The sequence below is a fragment of the Drosophila nasuta genome, chromosome 2R, assembly GCF_023558535.2.
Source record: "Drosophila nasuta strain 15112-1781.00 chromosome 2R, ASM2355853v1, whole genome shotgun sequence".
NCBI classification, from domain to species: domain Eukaryota; kingdom Metazoa; phylum Arthropoda; class Insecta; order Diptera; family Drosophilidae; genus Drosophila; species Drosophila nasuta.
In genome coordinates, this window is record NC_083456.1 from 17,589,558 (window position 1) to 17,613,938 (window position 24,381).

At 39.1% G+C, this 24,381-nt stretch overlaps 1 long non-coding RNA gene across 1 annotated transcript in view; it reads right to left on the reverse strand.

The window, feature by feature from the left end:
- Positions 1-9,407: 9,407 nt before the first annotated feature.
- The window catches only part of LOC132784526 (uncharacterized), a 103,585-nt gene continuing 88,611 nt past the window's right edge, over positions 9,408-24,381 (reverse strand). Inside the window, exons 2-3 of the long non-coding RNA XR_009632258.1 lie at positions 9,589-9,660; positions 9,408-9,534 (exon numbers count right to left, since the gene is read on the reverse strand). This is a non-coding gene — a long non-coding RNA (uncharacterized LOC132784526). The remainder of the gene's footprint in view (positions 9,535-9,588; positions 9,661-24,381) is intronic.

Sequence of the window (24,381 nt, forward strand, 5' to 3'; positions counted from 1 at the left end):
ATATATCTCTATCTCTTATAGTCTCAGAGATTTAGGTATTCATACAGACGGACGGACAGACAGGCAGACAAACTGACTTTATCGTCTTGGTTGTTGACGCTGATCAAGAATTCATAAACTTTAAGGGGACTAAGATAAATTCTTATGCCTCTTACAAAAATTTCCTGTAGACACAATGTCATAATACCCTTCTACTCCTTCGGTAGCGGGTATAAAAATAGACAAGCTTTAACAGAAATTTCGTTGACAAAAAATGTGGCTCAACATTATTGGCATCTATTGGCAGCTATTTATGCTCGAATTTTATTTATTGTTTTATTTTTCTTTTTTACAGCCTTTGTCATAAGAGATTATTCTTAGCATGCACCACTCGGGCATATAAATGTCTGAGTTAGTCAAAGAGACCCGTCAAGTGGCCGTCCTGTGTAACCCTTTTTTTGCTTTTGGTTCTTTCTATTGGTTTATTTGCGGATGCTGCTCTCTGTGTATTTGTATGTGTGTGGGTGTGTGTGTAGGGTAAATATGTCGCCACTTAACTGGGCCATTTGGGCCCGGCTGCTTTTTGATGACGTGAATGTCTAGCGCCTGGACTGGTATCCTTTTCATACCCTTTGCTCATGGCAATGCCTCAAGGGGGTATGAAATATGTACATAACAATAAATAAAAAATATAAATTGAAGAAACTTTTTATTTGAGCTATTTAAGAAACTTGTTATGAAAGGAATTCAGGAGGATTGTAATAAAAATCAACAGAGAGTATTTCCAAGTCAGATATTCTTTGACTATGACTCTTGACATACAAAAATGTATTTTTATTGCAAAAAATATTGAAATATTGTCATTCATGTTGTGATTCACTTTTTAATAGATCTTGTCAAATATATGAAAATATATTTTATTTAAATTCACATTGTCTGTCTGTGAACTGTAAATACGATTATAATTGAAATCACATCATTGTACTTTTGTCTGTTTCTGAATTATCAGTGAATTTCGCTGCATGTGAAGGTTTTATATTATTTTTTTTTGCTTCTTGTTTTATTGTCATTGAGAGACAATTCAGTTATTCGTGATTGAAATGAAGTGTGACTTTCCTTTTATATTTGATTTTATTTTTATTTATGATTTTACTCGCTTTGTCCTTCCGTTTTATATACTGTCCAATTCGCAGTTGTTGCCCCTCCATTTTGTTGATTTCTGTGTTCAGGTGCCCACTTAAAAGCATTTGGAATCGCGTTTGCGATGGCATCCGCTTTGGTCCCTTGACAGCCCTCTGGCAGAATGTTGTGTAAAAATCGGTTTATTTATTTATACTGCCATCGCACAAACAACAACCAACAACAACAAAAAAGGGGCGAAAAAGCAAAGCCCGAAAAAAGCCTTTTTGGTTTTGGCTACGAACTTTTGTTGCTGCGTTTATTACTCCGTAACTTAACTCTTTGGGTGTTATGCTATTCGTTCTTTCGTTGGCTCTTTCGTTGGACAGGCCGAAAATTAAGATAAATATCTCACGAAGTGCTTAATTTATTTCGTTGAAATTTTCGTAAAAATCTGAAAAAGTTTTCGCTTGGACTCCACTCTCAAGTTGTTTCATTATTACGACAGCGAAGGAAAGGAGCCATCGAAGCCTTGAGGCTGTATGAAGGGCACGTGCTGCCAAACTAATGCAATTAGCTCAATTGTCATTTAGACAGCATACTATATAGCATATATATATATGTATGTAAGTATATATAGCAAAGTATCTGTATATAATTTGGGGAGTGTCTTTTCGAATTGTTGCCATTTCATTAAGTTGTAAACGCACCCAAACTTTTGCGACACAAAACTTTCTTAGCCAAATGCCAACAGGCACGCAAAAGTGTGTGGCAAAAGTAATTTTCGAAAATTATGAGAAGTATCAAATATTGATTGACAATTCTCAATTAGTATTGATTGAGCAGATGTTGCATGAGAATTTTTGTTCAAAAATCCAAATGAATAAATGCGACACGCAATAATCAATCTGCTTTGCTCCGTTTAATCTTGTGCATATTTTAATTGAATTTTCAATGTGGCCGCCATAATGCATAATTAATTGAAATGTCTCCGTATTGACAGTCGATCCAATCGACTTACGCAGAATATAATCGTATTAGCTTTGAATTCGCATCTCGCCATAGAAATTCAATGAAGCAGTCTACAAATTATAATTTAATTTCATTCGATTTTCGGTTACAATTTTGTGGGTTAGACTTCATGCCAAGCAACATAAATTATAATTAAAGCCAAAAGTTTGCCAACAGCTAACAAGATACCTAATTTCATGATTTATTTTAGCCAAAAAAAGGTTCGAATTCGGAAAGAAGATATTCAAGCTTAATTACAAATTGTGTCGTGCTGAGAAAGTTGGCAAAAAGTTTTAAAGAAAATCTTTTACATGACAGCCGTAAACTTTAAGTATTTGCTTATAAATTTATTGTAATTATAGTTATGACTGGCACTTTGCTAGAGCATTACTCTTGTATGCTATTTCGCTCCTAAGGCCAGTAAGGATGTGAGCTAAGTCAGATACCATATGCATACATCGGCTATGTGTATAGTAAGTATTACAAATATGTGTCTGAAAATGTAAAAAAAATATACTGTGTGAGCAGCAGTTCCGACAGCAGTCGAGTGAACTGCCCGAAGTAGCGAATATTTTGTGCATTTTTCATAAATTTCCCATAAATATTCGAGCGTAACGTATGCACATGCACAGACACACACACAAGCCCTTTCGCACACACGCACACTCGATCTATCTATGTTGGCTGTGCTCGTTGCACGCCCATGAACCATTTATCAAATGTTGCTTTTGACATAGCGCACATCCTGCGGAAAATTAAGACACTACCCGGCACGCTTTCTAAGCAATTCAAGTGTCCATTTTTTCATTTTTTCCTGCCACGCACAAGATGCAGCAGCACATGCTGCATGTATGAGTGTGTGTGTGTGTGTGTGTGTGTGCGAGAGAGTTTTCATGCATTTGTGTGCAGAAAGTTTTCAACTTTCAGCAGCTTATTGCTCGTATTTTATGTGTGAAGTCCAGCGAAATATGCGCACAAGTCAAAGCTGTGAATGGCGTCTGTCCAGTTCGTTGAATGTTGCATGTTGCATGCCACGTTTTTGGCCATTGCAGCGTGCAAATTCACGTTCCACACAATGTCACTACGTTTGTTGTTGGCCTGGCAACCTGCTCTGCCAATTAATGCGACTTATGTGGTACAGAATACCACAAGTGTTAACTGGACTGGACCCAACAACTCAAGCATTTACTGTTGCCTCCACTTTGGGCTCTGCCATTGTCATTGCCATTGTGGTAATGAGCTTTCAGACAGCATTGTGCATTGTGCTCCAGATGGCCCCATTTCGTTCATTTGTTCACTTGTTCGCTTGCGCCCAAATGCATTTCAATTACAACATATTTAAGGTGCTTCAAACGATGCTCTCGGACTGTGCGGGTTATTGCGTGTGGCAGGCTGGCAGCAAGGGAGTCATTACGGACCATCGATAATGCCGTTCCACTGCGTGTCCTCATTGTTAATCAACGGCGGCTGCTGCAGTTAAGCCTGCAACTACTCAACTCAAATGGGACAATGGTGCGTATGGAAAAACAAGCGCGCTTCGACATGCTGGCGATATGATATCAGCATGTCAATGGCGTACGCTGCACCTCGACCACCTCGTTCTTGTTATCGAGATGAGGCTCTTGTCTCCTCTGTGTTGTCCAGCCATAGTACAAGTGCACTTCTATACGGAGTGTCCTTACGCTCTCTTTCGCTTTGATCATTTTGCCACGCGATGCTTTCAAGGAGAAAATATCTCTTACGGGTTTTCCGCGTATTCTGTCTGCACATTAACGCTGACCACCGCTGGTAAAACTGGCAGCTGGCATCTGGCAGCCGGCAAGCTGGTTGCCTTTGTTGCGTGCGCGCATCCTTTGGGTTGGAGAAGACTGTGCATAATTTAAATTCCATTGCTGGTTCGCTTCCGTCGCGCGTCGGGTTCGACATTTTGCGCTTAAATTACTTTGCGCTCTTAAGGCGCTTACAAAACACAAGCCGACAAACCGGCAAACCAACAAACCAAAAAAACCAACCTGCCCGCAGGCTTTAGACAACAACATAAACAGGATAGAAGACGTAAATACTATGGGCCTGAGTTCGGGGCTGCTTGACTATTTGAATACTCTTCATCTGTATTATAATGAAGTTGCATTTTGTTGCTATTGAAACTCTTGCGCTCTTGGCACTTGAACGAATCTGCAGTTTAAGTTTCGACAGTTTTGTTTATGGTTTTATAGTTCTTTTTTTGCGCTTGGTTTAACTTCTAAAATTGGGGTATTTAACTGGGAAAATAACTTGTTCTTGAAACTGCAGAATAAAACGAGGTTAATAATGTTGAAAAAGAGTCACAATAAGTTGGAAAAGTAGTTTAAATATTTAGGATTTCATTTTTCAATGTCCATAGTTTCAAATACATAGTTTTCTACTTCTTTCAAAAGAAGTAAAAAATGTTGACCCAATTTTTAATTTAAAAATCTATAATCATTTAACAAACTCGTTACCATTAGATTCTTAAAAAAATGTAACATTGAAGAATCGGTTCTTAATCCTTGTGCTCCGTATGGAGGTTTGGTATATTTTCCAATTTCAGATTATACACTTAATTAACAAAAAAGGAAAAAATATCAAACATACTTTATTAGCAATCATTGCAAAATACTTAACTTAACCGAAGTGCCTTTAGTTATGTAGTAAAGCGGAAGCAGAGTGAAAGCATTTCATTTAAATGTCAGATCGAAAGAGTCTGTGAAATGCGTGCGCCTGAAAGTCGGCAATAGAAATTAGCGAAAAGGTCAAACAATCAACGAGAGCAGCAAAAGCACGAGACTGCAACAGATTGCGGGCTAAGTAACATCAGAAACAAAAAGGCAAACAAGCGTAAATAGGAACACTTTTGGGCAACCAAATGCTATGGGATATGGGTAAGGTAAGAATTTTGGTAGCTAACATTGCCATGCAATGCTCGTGTTGGTGTTGAAATTTAATTTACACCTTTGCACGTACACAAACAGCACTTAATACAAACACACACACACATACTCAGAGTGTTATACACATGTCGATGATGGGCCCAGGCAATCATCAGTTGCCCGCTGCTGTTGTTGTTGCTGCTGTTGTTGCTTCTGTCCCAACTCGCCTTTACTCCATTCTCTGTTGTTAGCTGTTGACTGTTGGCTCTTCTGCTGCAGCGGTCGCACTGTACAAAAAGTTTTCTTTTGCAATTTAGCTTGTTGCTGCCAGTTTGGTTTCCCATTGCTGCTTGTGCTGCTGCTGTTGCTGTTGTTGTTGCTGTAATTGGCGTTGTTGTACATGCGTCGGACGTGGCTTGGTTGTCGGTTACTGCGGTTATATTTGACTTTTACTCAGCTCGCTTTTGCGGTGCCGCTAATGCATGTCGATGCCAATAAAGGCGCCTCTTGCCTCCCATCTGACACAAACCGCACAACCAATGCCTCCCCACTCTCTCTCTCTCTCTTTCTCTCTCTCTTCTTTATCTGTCCCCTCTGGATCTCACTCACTCTCCATCTATCACTTTTGCACCAGGCCAGGGCAATGTGTTGGCCTGCCTGCCCCCCTCGGTTACTGTTTATCTTGCTGTTCACACCTGCAAAACTTCTCTGCTGAACATAAGTTTTTGTCTGTTTTATATGGCAGTTTGTGTTGTGTCCCCTCCGCTCTCTCTCTCTCCCCAACCCCAATCCGAAAACCTTTCTCAATGCCACTCTCGGTCTCGTGCTCGTCATCAGGCGCGATGCCTTTACAAATTCGTGTAAATTGAATTTATTGAGGCGTGCGTGTGCGCAGTTGATGACTTTGGTTGCCAAATTGCCTTCGAGGTATTTTCATTTACACGGGAATAAGCAATTTTTGACAGCCAACTGCCAGCTACCAAATGATACCGCGCTGCCCCTCAGTCACCTTTTTTTCCCCCTATACCTCCTCCCCATTGCCCATCCCCTTCCCATTCGCACCTTCATGGCCGATCGGGCAGCCATTAAGCAACAGTTGCAGCTGTTTCCGTTTGCTGCATTAGCTTAATTTGCTGGCCAGCTGATGTAGCTGCCTGTCCAGCATACAACAGCAGTCTGTCTGCCTGCCCGATGAAAAATGCTTGGCGCTAATAGAGGACAACTTGTTACGCGCTCGCGCGATAAAAGTTATGCTACAAAATTCTTATGAAATGTTGCCCGCTGTTAGAGCAGAACAATACAGAACTGTGGGTCAAAATTCCTAGTTTTACCAAATTATTGAGATACGTTTTCTATGCTGTCAAGTTAGTAAAAAACTTTCATTTTTAATACCTAAAATATTAACATAAAAGTTCGAAGTTAGCATTAACAGCTATTTTAAAATTCACCTAAGAAAGTAGTAGTTACAAAATAATTGCAGTTTGATTTATACTTATTTTTATATCTGAAATTCAACGTTTAAGAACTCACTTTAAATTTAGCTGAGTTGTAAACAATAAGAAAATTAACCAAATTATTAAATTGTTTTTTCTAGGCTATCCACTTATTTAAAAATGATTATTTTCAAAGCTAAAATATTTGTACAACTATTTGGTATTAAAAGTATTATGATTAAAGTCTACTGTTAACAACACAAATAAGTAGTTCAAAAATTAAAGGCCGGCTACAGCAAACTTACTAAAACTTTGCTTTAAAGAACTTACTTATTTGGCTAAATAGCCAACAATAATAACAAGAGGAAAGTAGTTTTAAGAAATTGTTGAATTAGTTGAAAAGTTGCTAATTAACTCTAGAAAAAATGGGCATTTATTCCACAGTAAAGTAGAGACGAATGCTGCCAGCAGATTGCATTGAATTTGGTGCGATATACAAACAAGGGAAGGCAAGGCCGGGCCAGGACAGGCCAGGACAGGAAGGAAGTCATCTTTTATAGTGCCAGCTTAGAGTTTTGTGCTTTTCCCCTTTTTGTTCAGCTGCAGCTGCAGCAGCAGCAACAGCGACGGCGGCGGCGACTTTGCAAAAGTTCAGCTCTTTCAAAAGTAGCGACAACAGCCTTGTGACTTTTTGCACAGTTCTGTGCACAGCGACTTGTTAAAGTGCAGAATTCTGATTAACATAATCCCTTGGAGCTTGGCCGTGCGACAGCTGCAGATGCAGCTAAGAGGTCTGCCAAAGGTTAGTTAAGGATTTTAACAAGAGTCAAATGAATTGTAAGCACTTGTCTCTCTACCGTTTTATCTCCCTCGCCGTATCCGTCTTCCATTACTTTAGCACTTTACAAAAGTTTCCGTGTGTTTACACGGCACAAAATTTAATTTCCTGCACACACACACACACATACACACACAGAGAAAACACAAAATAAATTCACCAACAAAATACAAACGATGTTAAGAAAAAAAAAAAGGAAGAAGCAGCGAATAACGAGTCCTGTAAACCAACAAGAGAATAATGAAGTTTTTCGCTCAATCAAGTTTAATAAGAATTATGCCTGTGGCAACATCAAAAAACTGGCAACGACAGCCGAAGCCGAAGTCGAAGCAGCCAAGAAGCGTCAAAGAGCATGTTAACAACGTGTCACCAAATGACGCCAAAATGCGCCACAATCCAACACAGGACCAACGATACAGACACCAGAGTCCCCTCCCCCTGAGTGACCCTCCCCCTAGATGCCAATGGTGGGCACGTAAGTATTTCCGCCTTGAAAATTATGGTCGGAAATGAGAGAAGTTCTTGACCGCAAAAACAAATATGCGAACGCGAGTGGATTATAATTGACAACTGAAGCGAATGCACCATAAGAAATATTAAATTGTGCCAAGTAAACGCAGAAAGAGAGAACTGAAGTCTTTGTTTTATATATATTAAACGTTATATTTTTGTTTTTTACGTTGCAATCCTTTCAAGCGCGCTTTTCGAATTCGTTTGTGCATTAAATGAAAGCAAATAGTTGAAAATAAATTTGCTGAATATGTATAATAATAAGTTGATATTAAATTGGAATTAATTTATTGATTATTTTTGATGATGGTAATTAGAACTCTTTATTTTTGTGCATTAAATGAAATAGTCGAAAATAATTATATGACATTAAATCGTAAATAATTTACTGATTATTGTTGATGATAATAATTAGAACACTTTATTATGAGAATATCAATCTATAATTTGTATTGAGTAATTAAGCAGATTAATTTATAAAAAAATAATTTTATAAATGTGGGATTATAAATTAAAAAATATAATAAACTAATTCTAAAGTTGGGAGTGAGGAAATATTAATGAAACATACATATGTATTAAATGTATGAATATACACCTACTTAAATTTAATATATCCATTTAATGTGTGTATTTTCATCTATTTAATAGATTAGACATTTCTAAAGAGATTTATTATTTATTAAAACATATCAAATAATTAATTATTCATTCAGTTTGACCAAGGCTTTCAATTGTTGTAAGAAATTGAGCTATGTTAATCGAGATTGGCCTAGACAACAGAACTCTGAGCGCTGTTAAAGCTTCGGAACAAACTTGCGCTCAATAAAAGCTCAACCCAGAGAGAAAAGCACTCAAAGCAACAGCCAACAAGAATTGGGTGAGCTGCAATCTCTCGCTCAGTGAGTGGAATTCAAGGTCGTTCTGTGACACATTTCTAGCTACTGAGTTTACATTGGCTGCTGCTGAGCGCGCCAACTTGAGCTAGGATTGCTTTAAGAGCGACGCGTCGCTGCTAACAGAACAGAACTGAACGCAACTGAACGCAACGCAACGCTCTGGAGTCCGGATGTGGGTGCGGTTGAGTGAGTTCGCAATTTGAGCATGAATTCGTTTTGTGTTCACTTGGTTGAGCCCTTTGGCAGCTGCACTCGTTTCTCATCAAGTGAGATACATTTTAGTGCTGCTTAGTGGTATTGTTGTTTTCCCATTGTTATTGTATTTCTTTCTGCCTTTGTTTTCTGTTATTTTGTTTTTTTTTTTCCTTTTACTTTCTCTGTTTTTGCTGTAGTTGCGTGGGCTTCATGAGCCTGTTTTTTGCATGGGCCTATTTCATTTTTGGCCAAGTCATGAGTATGCCCCTGAACCTATGGGCTCACACACACAATGACACCATATACGCACATGCTCACGTACACGAACGAACACACACACACAAACACTTATATATTCACATACACTCACTAAGGATTCACAGTGAATGGCAGCGCGCATGAAAAACATTTTTCATCAACATGAATTTCCTGTCAGACATTTCCTTTGTTCTTTCTTTATTTTTGGCCGACATATTTTTTGTATATATATATATTTTTTTTTGAAACTTTTGGCAGTCTTTATTATACTTATTATCGTTTCATACTTTTGGCCGACGTTTAAATTGAGCAATGTTTTGTTTTTTCTTCGTCCTTCCTTTTCCACTCCTCTAAGCTGATGATGAGTTGCTTCGTGTATTTTTTCGCGCCACAGCTGCCAAAAACTTTTAGTGAACACTTGAGTAAAATGACGGCAATCGATTGGATTAGATTCTCACCTGTTTAGCTTATTAACAACACAGCTGCTTGGCTTGCGCAGCTTTTTTCACCCACTTCCTGAATTAAGTTGGCTGAAATGGAGAGATTGGGTTGATGCTGTTTAACAAAAATTACACCAAATTAGTTTAACTAAAAGTAATTGCTTTCATTTAGAGTGAAATTCGATAGATGCGAAATAAATTAGTGAAACTGCAACATTCGCACTTGATGCACTCACATAATTGAACAATTCATGGCACACAAAGTAAAGTTGTTCAGGGGCAAATAATAATCTTGGATGAACAGATTTTAAAGGTGATTGAAGTCCTATTACAGGACATCCTTTAGCGACAAATATGTGTTATCTGAGCATTACAATGACCATCTTGGGAATTGGACAACAAAAACTTTGCAGATGGATGTTGTCTGTAACCTCTTAAAATATATTAAATTGCAGAACAATTTTCAAGTAAAGTTGCCAGGAGGGATTAATATGAAGCAGTTCTTATTTTATTTTCTCTCTAATATAAATTCGAACAAAACTTTAGTAGAAACTTTTGTTTGAAAAGTTGGCATAGCATTCCTCATTAAAGCTGTCCTTTCGGCGTCTTCTTCTGTATTTGTCTGCTGTATGTGTTTTTTTGTTTGGTTTTGTTAAACAAACATTGGCTTCTTTTGTTTGGCCTTAATTGCTGCCTAATTGTTGCTTTGGTATTCATGGCAACGAGTAACTAAACACAATATTTGGGTATATTTCGGCAATGCGGCAACACTTGCAAAATGCAGCACATTTTGAATGTTGATGTCAACTTTTTTGTTGGTACACAATAAAAGTTGTTAAGTTTGTGAATTGAGCGTTGCAAGGGCATCGTATAGAGACTAAGAACATGTTCTACATAAGGCGCAAAGTCTCACAAATTGCATCGAAACATGGGAGAGACGCCCGTTAGGAGCACTATTATAACTAGTATATGTATGAGGATGGGTATGTATAATCTTTATTGTATTATTTTAATTTAGAAAACTAAGTTGTTGCCAAGTGGAGGCTGCAATCGGGGTTGGAAAACGCTGCCGGGCAGGTCAGGCAAGGTAAGGTAAGCAACCAACCCAGCAGGATGCTTTTACGAAACGGAACAGAACGGAAAGTTGAAAGGAACTTCCTCCAGCGACTCTCATTGCTCTTCCGAGATTGTGTAGTTTGTATTCAATCAAAAGTTTCAATTTTGTTGTAGTCGTTCATAAAGCGTTGTTGTACCACCCTCCACCCTCCATCCTCCATCTCCCTTCACTTACCACCCTATTTCAACCCATCCTCAGCAAACTTCTTGGGGTCGTGGCATCAGTTCGTCAAACTATGCGTAGCATAGCTTTAATGACGTTCGTTTCTTGGCCCGGAGGTTGCTCTGTTCTCCTGTCCAGTCCAATTTTTCGCTTGAGTCGCACTTTAATTTGGAAACTATGCGACTTGTTCAATGTTTCGTTTCGTTTTTCGCTCTTATTTGTCTTGTTTACTTCTCGCTTTTGCGGCGTGTGTGTGTGTGTGTGTGTGTGTGCCACAAATGTAGCAAAGAATTTAATTTGTTTTGAATGTTGACTGGGCAAGTGCACGAGATGTTGCTGTTGCTGTTTCTGTTTCGGTTTCTGTGTTTGCAATGCACTTGCGGAATGGAAAACAAAATAAAGTAAAATACTTAAGCGTAACGAAAAATTGAAATTAAATTCGAATTAAATAAACAATTTAAGGCAATAAACTGGTCGAGCACTTGGCGGGCAACGCATAAAATCAATTGAATTAAATGAAATTGTGAAACGTTCGAGAATGCTCTAATTCAATGTGAACGATTTCAAAATACCCTTTAAAATTTGGAATATCTTTTTTATAAACTTTGGTATTTGACTTTTTTTGAAATTAATTTCAAATATAATTATATATTATTCCATATATTTAATATTTTTATTTTAACTATCCTATTTTCTTTATCTTAACTAATTTACTTTATTTACTTTTTACCTCAAATCGAATATTAAAAATGTTTTATTTCCTACATTTAATATTTTTACCTTAACGATCTGTTTGCACTATTTTGATGCAACTAATTTAATATTTTTTTTTTAATATTTAATATTTTTACCTTAACGATCTTATTTTCTTTATTTGAACTAATTTAATTTATTTACTTTTTTTCTCAATTCGAATATATTTAATATTTTATTTCCTATATTTAATGTTTTTTCCATAACAGTCTGTTTGCACTATTTTAATGTAACTTAATAATTATATCAATGTCAACTTCTCATTATCAATAATATTTCAAATAAGTTGTCCATATTATATTTCATCTACAGGGTATACTCGTTGCTCTGTATAAAAGAAAAAAAGTGTTGCAGCTGGACAGATCTCTGTCGAAGCAATTGACAGCGAATAAATGTGTACATCATGCGTGTGGTGTTGAAATGAAGAGACTATACATAAATAACTTCTTTAATCAACGGTCAGGCTGCAAAATAAAGTCAAAATGTAAAATATACACAGCCTTTGCCGGCAGTTAATGATTGTTGGCCCATTAAAATTTGTACGAGTCACGTGTCCAAAATGGCAGTTACTCAAGTTGCGAATTGTGAATAACATAATTAAAAATAAAGAATTAAAATTTATTAATTAAGCAGATTTCCAACTCAAACAGCTCAAGCTCGAGTGTAGTTAAAAATGTCTGCTAATTATTTCTAATAAGCTTGCTCAATGGCAGTTCTCTTGCGGTTCTCTGTTGTATGTTGTCTGCAGTGAAAACATTGGATGTGTTTTGTGGCTTGATTCTAATGCTTTTGGCCCTTGTGGAATGCTTCTAATTAACTGGGCAAACAATGGAAATTGTAAATGGTATGATGAAATTGCATTTTGTTGCCTGTGGCCTGCTGCAGTTCAAAGCCAGCCAAATGCAAACTAAGAAATATGACCTATGGCAGCTGGATGCTGGATGCGAGCAAAACGCTTCCCAATTGCCATTCATACTTAATGAGCTGGTATGAGCCCTTGCACACGAACTGAAACAGGTAACATTAGCTGGCATTATAAACATATAAACACACAGAAGTCTCCTCTATGTGTGTGTGGGTGTGTGCTGAATAAAGCTTATGTGTGTGCAACAGGAGTAGCTATAGCTATAGCTAGAGCAGAGGTAGAGCCATGGCAACAGCAACATCAACAGCCACCTGGTGGCATGCACCCAAAATGTTATATAGCTCTATTAGTCGAACGCGGAAAGGAAAAGCCTCATTTAGGTTGTTGCATTTGTTATTGTTGTTGTTGTTGCTCGTATGGTGTAAAGTGAAATCAGGTAGATGGTTGCGTGGTACCACGGGGCGGATGAGCGACGATGTGCAGAACAATTGAGTAGTTGCCACCCTTTAAGTAGCTGTTAAACAACTCGTGCAACATCCCAAGCTGCTGCTCCTGCTGCTGCTTCTGCTGCTTAGCGACAATTGCAGCAACAATTAAACTTAATTGCAGCTAAGCACTTTTACTCTTCCTCTTCTTCCCTCCCCCGGTTGCATTCGTTGGTGCCGTGAGTCCACATTGTCTGCCGCCTTCTTCTGTCTGCGACTTGCACGCGCGAGCTCATTAAATTTAATGTGCATACTTCAAGTGCAATTAATTTTGCCGCAGCCCCCCAAAAATATGCAATAAAAATAGTTGCCAGCGCGAGAATGAATAGCTAGTCAGTCAGTCAGTCAGTCAGTCAGTCGGTTGGTTCGCTGGTTGCTTGCTTGGTTGAACAGTCGACTATTGCTGTTTTTATGCTGGCAACTTTAAGAGCACTCCTTCTGTCATGTCGGCTGGCTGCTAAGTACGCGACTTGCTCCTACTGTTCATGCATATTTATTGCTTCCTCCCATACTCTAACAGCGGGTATGCGTCGCTTGCCATAAGCCCTGAGCAATAAATTATTTGGCTAACTTGGCAGCGCTTTAAGGGTGCGCTTTAGCTTTTAGAAGACAACTTAAAGTAGTCTTCAATAAATAGTTAATTGTTTACATAATGCGACTAAGACTTGCAGTTAGAGTATGTGGAAATCGTTGTGCAACGCATTTGATTTTCTTACTTTCTTTGCTGTTTTACGTCTTGTAGTTTCCGCTGCTTTGCCCGCCGGCTGCTTATTGAAAATAACTTTGCTCAGCGCAACTTTTTGGCCTGTTGCGGCCGCAGGGCAAATGTTAAAATAAAAATAAACGTGCAAGAAAAAATACGAACACTTCGCCAACGCGTCGCTCGCATGGGGCGTGTGAGTAACCAGTTGGGGATAAACATGCCAGAAAGCACTGAGTGGCAGCAGCAGTAGCAGCAGCAGCAGCATCAAGAGCAGAAACAGCAACCAAGCATCCAACAGCCCCAAGTGCAGTAATTTCGTGCACAAATGCGCATTTTATTACCTGGCACTTAGGTGGAAGCCTGGCTCCTGCGTCGGACAAATGTGTCAGCCTTTCGGGCTGTCAGTGTTTCCTTTTTGGTGCCAGCTAAGTAGAAGCATTTGTTTATTTACACTTTGCTGCCGCAGAGCTTCTGTTGACACAAACTAATACAGATACACCGAAGGATTCGCTCTGCCTGAGACGAAACTATTGTCGTTCGCTTCTAGTATGCTTACATCTGACTCTCTGTCTGTCTGTCTCTCTGTCTGTTTGGTTGATTGTTCTGTGCAGTGTGTGATGGGGGAATGCGAGAAGGCAACGAGCGGTGTGCGTGGCTTTGTGTTTGTTCCGGTTCCAATGTTGGCACAGCACTGAGTGGCAGCTACTTTACTGATAGCTGAATAAAATCAACTGATTGCGTGCTGTGGAATGCGAATTGACATTGCAACAGATTGTGGCAAGCTGCGTGCAAATCAAAATGCAATCATTGACATTCGCATTAAATCAACTGATAAATCAATTTCAATTCGTCCTTCCGAAGAATACTAATAATTATTATCCAGCTGAGAAAATTATTAGCCTTCGCATTATATTCGCATATTAACTAAAGTGTTTCTTTTGGGAATTTTATTTGTTGTATTCCATCTTTAAACCAAGCTCGAGTCAGTAAGTTTCAAAGTGGCACTTGAAAGTTTTCGGGGCCAACGCGTGAATACAAAAGTAGTAGACCCGAAATCTTATTCTCAAATTGGCATAAAATATGACGAATACGCCGCGTTGGCCTTGAGGTTTTTCTTTAGTAGAGATGCTTGAGCTACCTTTTAAGAGTGGGGCGACCTTTTTAAAAATCCATTTCATTTTATTGTACACATTTCGACTGCCATTTTCGCAAATGGTTTGTTTGTTGTTCTGTTTTTGTTTCTTTTCGCTTTCGTTTTCGTTTGCGTTTACGTATTCGCCTCGTTGTTGGTTCGTTGGCTTGGTTAGCTGGGAATATTTCTGCATTATTTGACAGGGATTCAAGCAGAAACTTGGCCTGCAAATAATAAGAGCACATAAATAAGCATGGTATTTGTGCCTCGAGAATATAAATTGCTTTGGCCAAAGCCAGGCAGATTTCCATGCACAGCCAATAATAACTGTAAGAATGCTTTAAGACTGCAAATTGCCAACATTTAAATCTGCGAGCATCTCGATAAAAATACACAAAATATTAGCTCCAAATGAAGTTCATCTCAAAAAAGACATATCTAGACTTAACTACACTGCACTCTTTGTTGGTCAGAAGTTTAAGTTGGCAATTGTATAACTCGTTGTTGGAGTATAACTAAGAAGAATATGATAAATGCCCAGCATAAACTAAAAATGCAGCACATGTGGCTGCAGCTGACTGATGCTGCTTCCCACTGCTGGCCACAGAGCAGCAAAGGGTGCCCTATGTTGCTACTGTTGCCTGGCCGGAAGCGGAAGTGAAACCTAAGTACGCCCTGCAACAAGCTCCCAATTGATTTAACACTCTAGTTGCCAGCACTGTCACGACTTTAACAGCAGCAGCAGCAGCAGGAACAAACGATGAACAATAAACCCTTGCCCTCCCTTGAACATCGTATAAGTGGGCGTGGCTGGGATGACTGTGCAACATGTGTGCCAGCTGGAAATATGCGCAAAAAATTGCAAACTGTCACAGAGCCAGTGAAAAATGCATTAAGCTCCAGCTGCAAGTAGTTAGTTGTGGCCAAAGGTTCAAGTACTTTAAATACAACTTGTAGTTTTGCGCTTTAAACAGTTGTTTTCATTTATTTGCATGGAATTTGTGTGGATTAATAGAGAGATACTGTGCCAAAAATTGTTGCAGATTTCCATTTGGAATTTAGTATGCTTAAATAATGTCTACGAATTTCCGAAATGAAATTGAAAATTCGTTTTTAGGGGAGCTCGAGTCGTGCTCGCATTTAAATTGAGCTACAACCACAAAAACCTGACCTGACAAAAATGGCAAATCTTAAGCCATTCAACGTTAAATGTAATCAAGACGAATGCAGCAATTTGTGTGTTGGCAACTAAACGCGCCTCGGCTGTCAAATCTAATTTTGCTATTTATCATTTGGTTAACTTTGTTGCTTGGCTGTGGTTTTGTGCCTTTGGGCCAACTTAATTTTTAATGAGTCAATTTGAATTTGACAAGGCAGCACAGGCTCAAGCTAAAGCTAAAGCAAAAGCAAAAGCAATGAAAGCAATGAAAGCAATGAAAGCAAAAGAAGCATGCCTCCTTCTCGTGGTTGCCTGCCACGCCCACAATGAGTCTCACTTTGTCATTTGGTGTAGTAATGGCCGTTGACAAATTAGCGAAACATCCGCAAAATCCATCAGGCAAATGTCGAGAGCGCGACGTCTCAAAAGCAGGCGACATCTAATTTCGATAATGAAATTCGGAAGTGGCTTATAATTTTCATTATTTGCCACAACCAACAACACATAGAGCGCTCGCTACTCGCTGTTGATGATAACGTGCAACAGCGAAGAAGAAGACAAACAAAATGAAAACTCATAGAACGTAATTGCCGTTAGCTATGATTAGAGTCTTTTGCGTGACTTGGCCAAAATCGGAATGGTAGGCCATTTGAAATGTTCATTGGTTGCGACTCGCAAATTGTTATTGAAATTTGTTTGCCACTGCGCCGTCGGCCAGACTCATTAGCGTTCCTTCTCCCTTCTCCCTTCTCCGTTCACTAATCAACACTGCCATTGCCAGAGTTCCAGATACTGAGCTAGGGAGAGAGTGTGCAAATTTGTTAATAAATTATATGAACTCTGGACATGTACATAAAAACCAAAGACATAAAAAACCGAGTAAGTGCAGAGTGCAGACCAAGTCGAGTCGAGTCGAGAATGTGTCGACAGCCTTTTGTTAATTACAAAGCAAAATTAATTGCGTGTAACTCGGGCGATTAGGAGCATATCAGCATAAGAACATAACGGCTGCCAGGCTGCCCAGTTGTTCGGCTGCCCAGCTGGTCCGGTGGCAGCATCTAGCCAGAGTCATCATGGGCACAACACAATAAATGAAATGTTAAACAATGCCTGGGACTACTCATAATGAATAGAAATGTGCTATAAACCACACACACATACACCCACACTCACACACACACACACACTGGAATGTTTAGCATTTTGGACAGACGATAACAAAAAAACCACTTTGCATTTTACTGGGCCTCGGTTGGGGCATTTGGCTCATTTGCACTTGGCAGTCGGGACATTGGCTGCCCTAGCTGCTCTGCTAGCTGTTTCCCATTTAATGTAAGCTGTCAGGACCTCAGATCCTGCTCCCTGGTAATCTCATTTTTATGGCCTCAAGCGTTCAAAACGAAACGTGCACACGTGCGTTGTTTGTCAAGAAGGCAACAACAGAACAAAAAAAAAAAAGGAAGAAGTCAAGAACTGATAGTTGAATTTATTTAAATGGCGTTAACTTCTGTCGAGCAGGTTGTACAGCGTTCGATGACTTGGGTCACTCAGGTTGACAGAGTTGCTGCCCTCTTTATGATTATTGCCTCCCACAAACGCAATGCATGTCTTCATGGAATTGTGCCATCTTGCTTGCATACATCAGTGAATACAAAATAAATAAAGAATCCATGGGTAATCACCGAATCGATTTTGTACAAAGACAGCAGAGAATAATTTCATCAGCCTGAAAGCATGCTATACTTTTTTATATGAAGTTAATCTGAATACTTGAAATTGACTTCATAGAAAAAAATATAGTCTGCTTTTAGGCTGCTACTGAAATATCTTTAAACAGAACTGAGTTGACAACCATTTCCTTAAGATTGCAGACGGGATTTTAATTATGGTAATTCAACGCAGGCTGCATTCATTGTGCAAGTAGTTGAATTGATTTTCAATTGAATGTACACACATAATACTACTTGGAATTAGTTGGGTTGTGTTTGTCTTCAGAGGGAGTGGGGTGGGCGGAATTGGTTGTTTGTCTGTTTGAGTTTGAAGCAATTACTGTTGATTACGTTTGCTATTGTTTCATGGTTGAGTACATGCACATTTTTAATTGGGCTAACGATTGCCAAGGCGCGTTGCTTGACTGCACAACACATACAAATAAATGGGTCAAAACTGTTGATAGATAATAGAAATTTATAATTTATGGATTATCGATATGTTATTCCAGGGACAACAATGAACTAACTGCTTGTTATTCAGCTGCAGAATTGCACACACAAGTTGTCACTGCCGCGGGGTAAGTAATAACTCAATTAAACTGCACTTGTCAGTGGCAAAGCAGAACCATATAAAATAACTGCACTGAGAAACAAAACTGCTGGACATCGTGTACTATATGCATTTGCCCAGTAGCTGGTGAAATATGAAAGCAACAAGAGAACAAAAAAGGAATACATAAAAACAAAAACCAAACAGAAACTTTGCTTAAAATTGAAACAAATAAACGCACTGAGTGCATGTAAAATAAATTTGCACGCAATTTACTGTGAAAAAAGCGTTGGACAGAGACAGAGTCGAAGAGAGAAAGAGCGAGTGAAGGAGAGAAGGAGATAGAGAAAAAGAGAAATGTACACACGTACAACCGCATATTTGTATATTTGCAAATTTACTTTCTGGCTGTGCGTTTTGCCTGGACTCGTCAACGTCAATGTCGGGTTTTTAGTTTTTATTTTGTCATCGTGCCACGCCCATCGCCCACCGCCTGCCGTCCTGCAAAGCCCGCAGCCGACGAGCACAGAAGTCGTAGAGTAAACAAACTTTTGCCTCTAGTGCGCTGCAATAAATTATGTTCACCAACTGCAATCAAAACAAAAACTCTGACTACATTTCGGTTGCCTTTTGTGACTGTATTTGTTTTTGTATTTTCTTATACTATTTTGTTGTTGTTGTTGTTGTTGCGCTTAGAGTGCAGCCCCTGCAATATCAGTATGTGGAAAACATTGTTGCACACACTCGAAACTCAATTCACTTGCGAAACAAACAAAAAGCGAATATAACCTGCTGCTGTCTAGGCATCCTCGCCTCGCTTCGGTTCGGGCGCAGAAACAAAACGCAAACGTTGACGGGCGCACGCGTCGTATGAGTTATGCCTGAGCCAGGCCAAGACACTCGAACTTTTTCAATTAAGCGCTAACATCATAAACAGAAACCGATTTGCACGTTGCCATTGACAAAAGCCATCACAGCCCCGAGGACGCAACCGTAGTAGATCCATTTAATCGCATCGAAACTTTAAACGAGCTTTAAGAACTGCAAAAACTTGCAAAGCTGGCGAAACTATTTTAATGCAAAGAGAATATTATTTTTATTGCAAATTGTTTTAGTTTTTTTTTTTTGGTGTTTTTTTTCGGTTAAGTCCTGCACAATTTATGATGGCCATTAAGGCTGCCAGCATGTTATACAGTTTACAAGCTATTGAAATTGCTCTTAATTGCCAAACGCACGCAGAACAGAATAGAATGGAGCAGAGAAGAGGCAGCGGATGGCCAACAGGGAGTCTGCAGCCAAATAAAAGAATTAATAAGAGAAATTTCTTTCGCCTGACGCCTGATTACATTTGATATTGCCATGGCAGCAACAGCAGCAGGCAGCCAGAATAACTTGGCGTATATCTGCTTAGAAGCCCCTAGAAACAGAACACAGAGTCATCGGAGTAGAGAATCCTCCTCCTTACTGCCTCTGCGTACCTACAACCAGCACGAAAACATAATTGTGAGCTTTTTATGTAGCGTGGCCTCGTCTACAACATTTTCCATGGCTGTCATTTTGATATTACATAGCTTGTAAGCTGTGCTCGCTCCCCTTGGCAGCTCCGACTCAGTTGAACATTTTTATTTTATTATGCTGCCTGCATAATGCTGCTCCTCAAACGCAAACTCAAACTCAAACCCAAAAACCCGCACAGAGCGAACGTCCACTCTCATGCCGACGCCCAGTTTTATCTGCTTGCTCATAAAAATAAAGCGCTGCGCATTCTTTCACGCCATTTGCAGTTACTCTGATAAGAGCTAGCCACTTTTTTGTTGTTATTCCTGTTGTTGTTACTTGAGCAGCCATCTGGCTGCGGTGTGAGAGTTCAAAGGTCAAAACGCAAATGCCATTGTTTTGATATGTGGCTGTCAATGCTCCAGCGCCTACCACAAGCTACTCCGCCACGTTCCGCTCTCGATGCGTCATTATCAAGAGCAAATAATAAATCATGACAAGCTCTGCCAAAGGGCAAACAGGGAAATGCGAGCAGCGGGGGGAGGAGGAAAAGGCTGCCACAACACAAGAAGAGATACAATATTCTTCTGCCATTGTTTAGCATTTGAGAGAGTGTCTCTAAGTATGTTTGTCTGTGCTTTGCTTTGTGTCTTCTGCCACAGACATAATTAATCACAATTTGTGTGTGTTTTGCGGCAATTAATAATTTATATGGCATTTCTCTTCAGCTTGGGCTTAAACTTGGAATTTAGTTTCTGTACACAAGTCACGCCGGGAGTTAAAACTTGTCAAGTGGTTAATTATAATGTGTGTAATTAGTTAACCCTCATTAAATGAAATAATAATTATAATAATAAGAGTGACACAAGCACACAACACTTTAAACTGTTTCATCGTTATACGATTTGCGACAATTAAACAGCAAACTTAATTAATACTATTACATTTACGATTAACTTTAACTGTGTGGATTGTAGTATAGTATATTAAAGCTAGCATCTCTCTTAAAGACACGAATGTATGTGCCATTGATAATTTGTGCTAATTCCTGCTTCCGGTTGGCTGGGAAATTAGCTTTCGATATTTGTGCACTGGCAGTTGGACCACAAATTCAATACTGATTAACGTTGGGGCAAACAGCACAGAGGGAGACACACGGCCTTTGCCATGGCATATTAAATTGGTGTGGCATGCAACGGTAGCTGTAGCTGTGTAAGTGATGAGCACACACACACATAGATACACATACTCATACATCGATGTGTGAGTGTGTGGTCGTGGTTGACAGACTCGGATAGTCGAAGACCTTCCCAGATTACGGGCAATATGAGAAATGTCACATGACACGGCAGCAACGGAAGTGCTTGACAAAGTTTATTAATTAATTTTGTTGATTTTGTCACGTGCTCGTAATTTCGGCAGAATCCGCAAAATCACACACACACACACACACACGAGGGAGAAGCAGCAGCAGAAGCAGAAGGACAACAGATAGGACAGAGTTGATGCGTAAGCCAAAACCAAAGCCATGACTAACAGTTGCTGAAAGCCAGCCAGAGATTCTCAGGCAGCCATAAACCAAAACCAAAGCAGAGTGTGAAGTGGGGAGGAGAGAGCTGGAGGGCAGCTGATGCAGCAAGAGCATCCATTAGTCAAATGGCTTACACACAAAATGCTTCGTGTGTTCGTCGTCTCCTTGGCAAAACTCGCTGTCGTTGTCGTCGACTCGCTCAGGTGTCCACATTGACCACCCGCAGATATTTGTTGTTGTTGGACGCACAGCATTACGTTATGTTTATGACGATTATTGTTATTGGTTTTGTTTTGCACAGTTGTTGTTCGCCGCAAAAGTCAATTAAATGCTTTTGTGGCAGCCATTTGCTCATAATTGGATTATGTTTGCTGTATTTGCGCTTATGATGCATGCAGCCAACGCCAACGCCAACGACAACGACAATCAGCTTATGCCTAAACCTCATTAGCGCTAAAATGTATGCAATGGAAAGTTGCACAGACTGCACAGAAAGCCAAAAGCTGACTGCAAAATTTAAATTTTAATTAAATTTCACAATTACAATTATTCTAATTGGCTCATTTCAAAATCTACATTGTTGTGATTCGATGCATGCATCTATTCAATTCTATTCAAATGCAAAACAGTTTAAAACGCTTCTAGAGAAATATCATTCACATCATTAGCTGTTTTGTTAATATGTGCAATCAAATAACAATGTGAGTTTCGAACAGTTGTTTTAAATCGCATTATCTTGGCTTATAGTACAGATTCTATTACTGTATCGTCTTTGGCTTTGTTTGCTGTTGCTGACAGCTAATGGTCTGTGGCCATCATTAATGGACATAAGGCGTCGTCTTCTTGGCCACATGTTCAAGATTATTTGGCCATAGATTCGCATTGGTCATCACATCGAATTCAGTTGTTGCTTTCGAGTTGCAATCGCTTGGGCATTGAACTGTGCAAATGTGTATCCCATACTATACGACTAAATCGGTCTATTTTCGTGGGTTCACGTCCTTTCAGCCTTTCAGGCAAACTGTTGCAGGCATGCGCATGAATGCGCCGAGAGTCTTGAGACTTGAGTATTCCTTTGTGAACAATAGAGGAATCGAATCAACCACATCCACAGGTCACAGCAGCAAACAAATATATATCTTAGCTATGACAAAAACTGCAAGCTATTCAATTTTCTTTGATACAAACATAACGCCACGTACTTATCATTTACACAAACTGGAAAATTATGCTGACGCATTTAAATTGCAATAAAAATGGGCGAATGGGGAGAAATCTATGTGACATCGTGTCTGTGTCTGCGCGCATGTGTGTGTGTGTGTGTGTGTAGAGCAATTTATGCTTGTCGTGCAGAATGTCAAACATGTCAATCAAAAGTCATTTGCTAGGCGACCCGCGTACCACAGGGCGTATGAATTGGCTTCGCAGTGTGACGCGCGCTTCACTTCGCGTTTGTCGACTATTCAAATGCATATATGTATGTATGCAGTGCAACAGCGGCTGTTTTGACTCCAGGGAGTGTGGATGCCAGGACACGTCAATTGCATAGCAATTTCGATGGACGATTCGTTGGCTCACTCTCTATCTATCTCTGTCTGTGATAGGAATCCGCTTTGCGCGCTGTGCCACAGTTTCCAAGTAGAAACTCTCGAATCTCTCGCATTGTTTCATAAGTTTATTATGGCCGCAAACAAAGCCAGCTAGAGATATTATTCCCACTAGATATTATTCGATTTCATGACTCCTTGAACTTTATGTTTTATGTTCGTCGTCTGTCTCTGCGTTTGCCTAATCGAATCGAGCCCAATTTAAATTTCTTTTTACACAAACGTAGGCGTTTTGCTTTTTTATGTCACTTTTGCAAATATTGACATTTGTTTATATCGAACACAGGCGAACACATCAAAATGTTGTGCTTTGGGGACAACAGACTACTATCTGCAAAAAGCGAGTATAAACAAAATCTGTTTATGTTTGTCAAGCAAACATTGTTGTAAGAGCGAATATTTATGGTGATTGATGGACTTGATTATCTTGACAAAACTTGTTTTACGAGTAGTAATCGTTTGGTTAAATGTTCGAAATCAAAAGACACACAAGTAGCATTTAGTTTTCATGTTGGTCTTCAAGTGCAGCAAGAAGTAACCCTGCTAAAATAATTGGTTTAAATGCATTGCATTTGTTTAACGAAAATTCATGCTCAATTAATTCATCCTATTACCAAAATAATAGAGAAATATTAGTGTACAATTAACAGTACTCGAATTTACTTAATTTCACACGAATTTACTATATATAATTATTTAAAACTTTGTGTAATCAACACTGATTTAATTACTTTTCGCACGTCACATTCAGCTGTTTATGTTGTTCTAAATTTATTTTCGTTTTGTTACAGACTGAAATGGAGACTTCATGTGTAATAAACGTGGCAATTAATCAACAACTTTTTGGCACTTTAACTGACACACATCTGTCTAGTTATAGCAGACACACTGTGTGTGTGCATCCTGACACTGACTTTTTAAATGATATACAAATAAACTGGCATTCTGTTTTGGGTAACTGTCAACTGGTAATTGATGCAGTTTACACATTAGAAATTGTAAATAATAAATGTGATTAATTTCCACATGTTGTGGCAAATATTGAAATAAAGAATATGTTTTCGATTTGTTTTGTTGTTTTTTTAATTGAATCGAACTTTGTTTACTTGATGTAGAGTAGAGCATGCGTAGTTCTGTTTGCTGAATGAAATCAACCTTTTGGCATTGACTTTAATACGTTTCTTGTTTGATTTGTTTGTGGATGCACGTTGCGTGTGCTGCGGGCGTTTCTTGCCTTGGCTTGGCTTTATTTTAGGGGGTTGGGCGTGTTTTGGGATTTGAAATTTGTGCAAATTGAATTTATTGAAGTCTAATAGTCCCACGTGTAAGCGCTATCGCTTGAGAACGCCCAACATTGCTGACAGCCGTCAATAAAGCGCTGTGTACGAATAATGTATGTGTATGTGTGTGTGCATATGTGTGTTTGTGGGTGAGTCGTTGACGTTTGATGTCAAAATTGCTTGTTTTAGAATTGCGTGTGTATGTGTGTGTGTGTGTGCTTATCAATTTGTACAATGCATGCTGGTTAGTGTGTGATT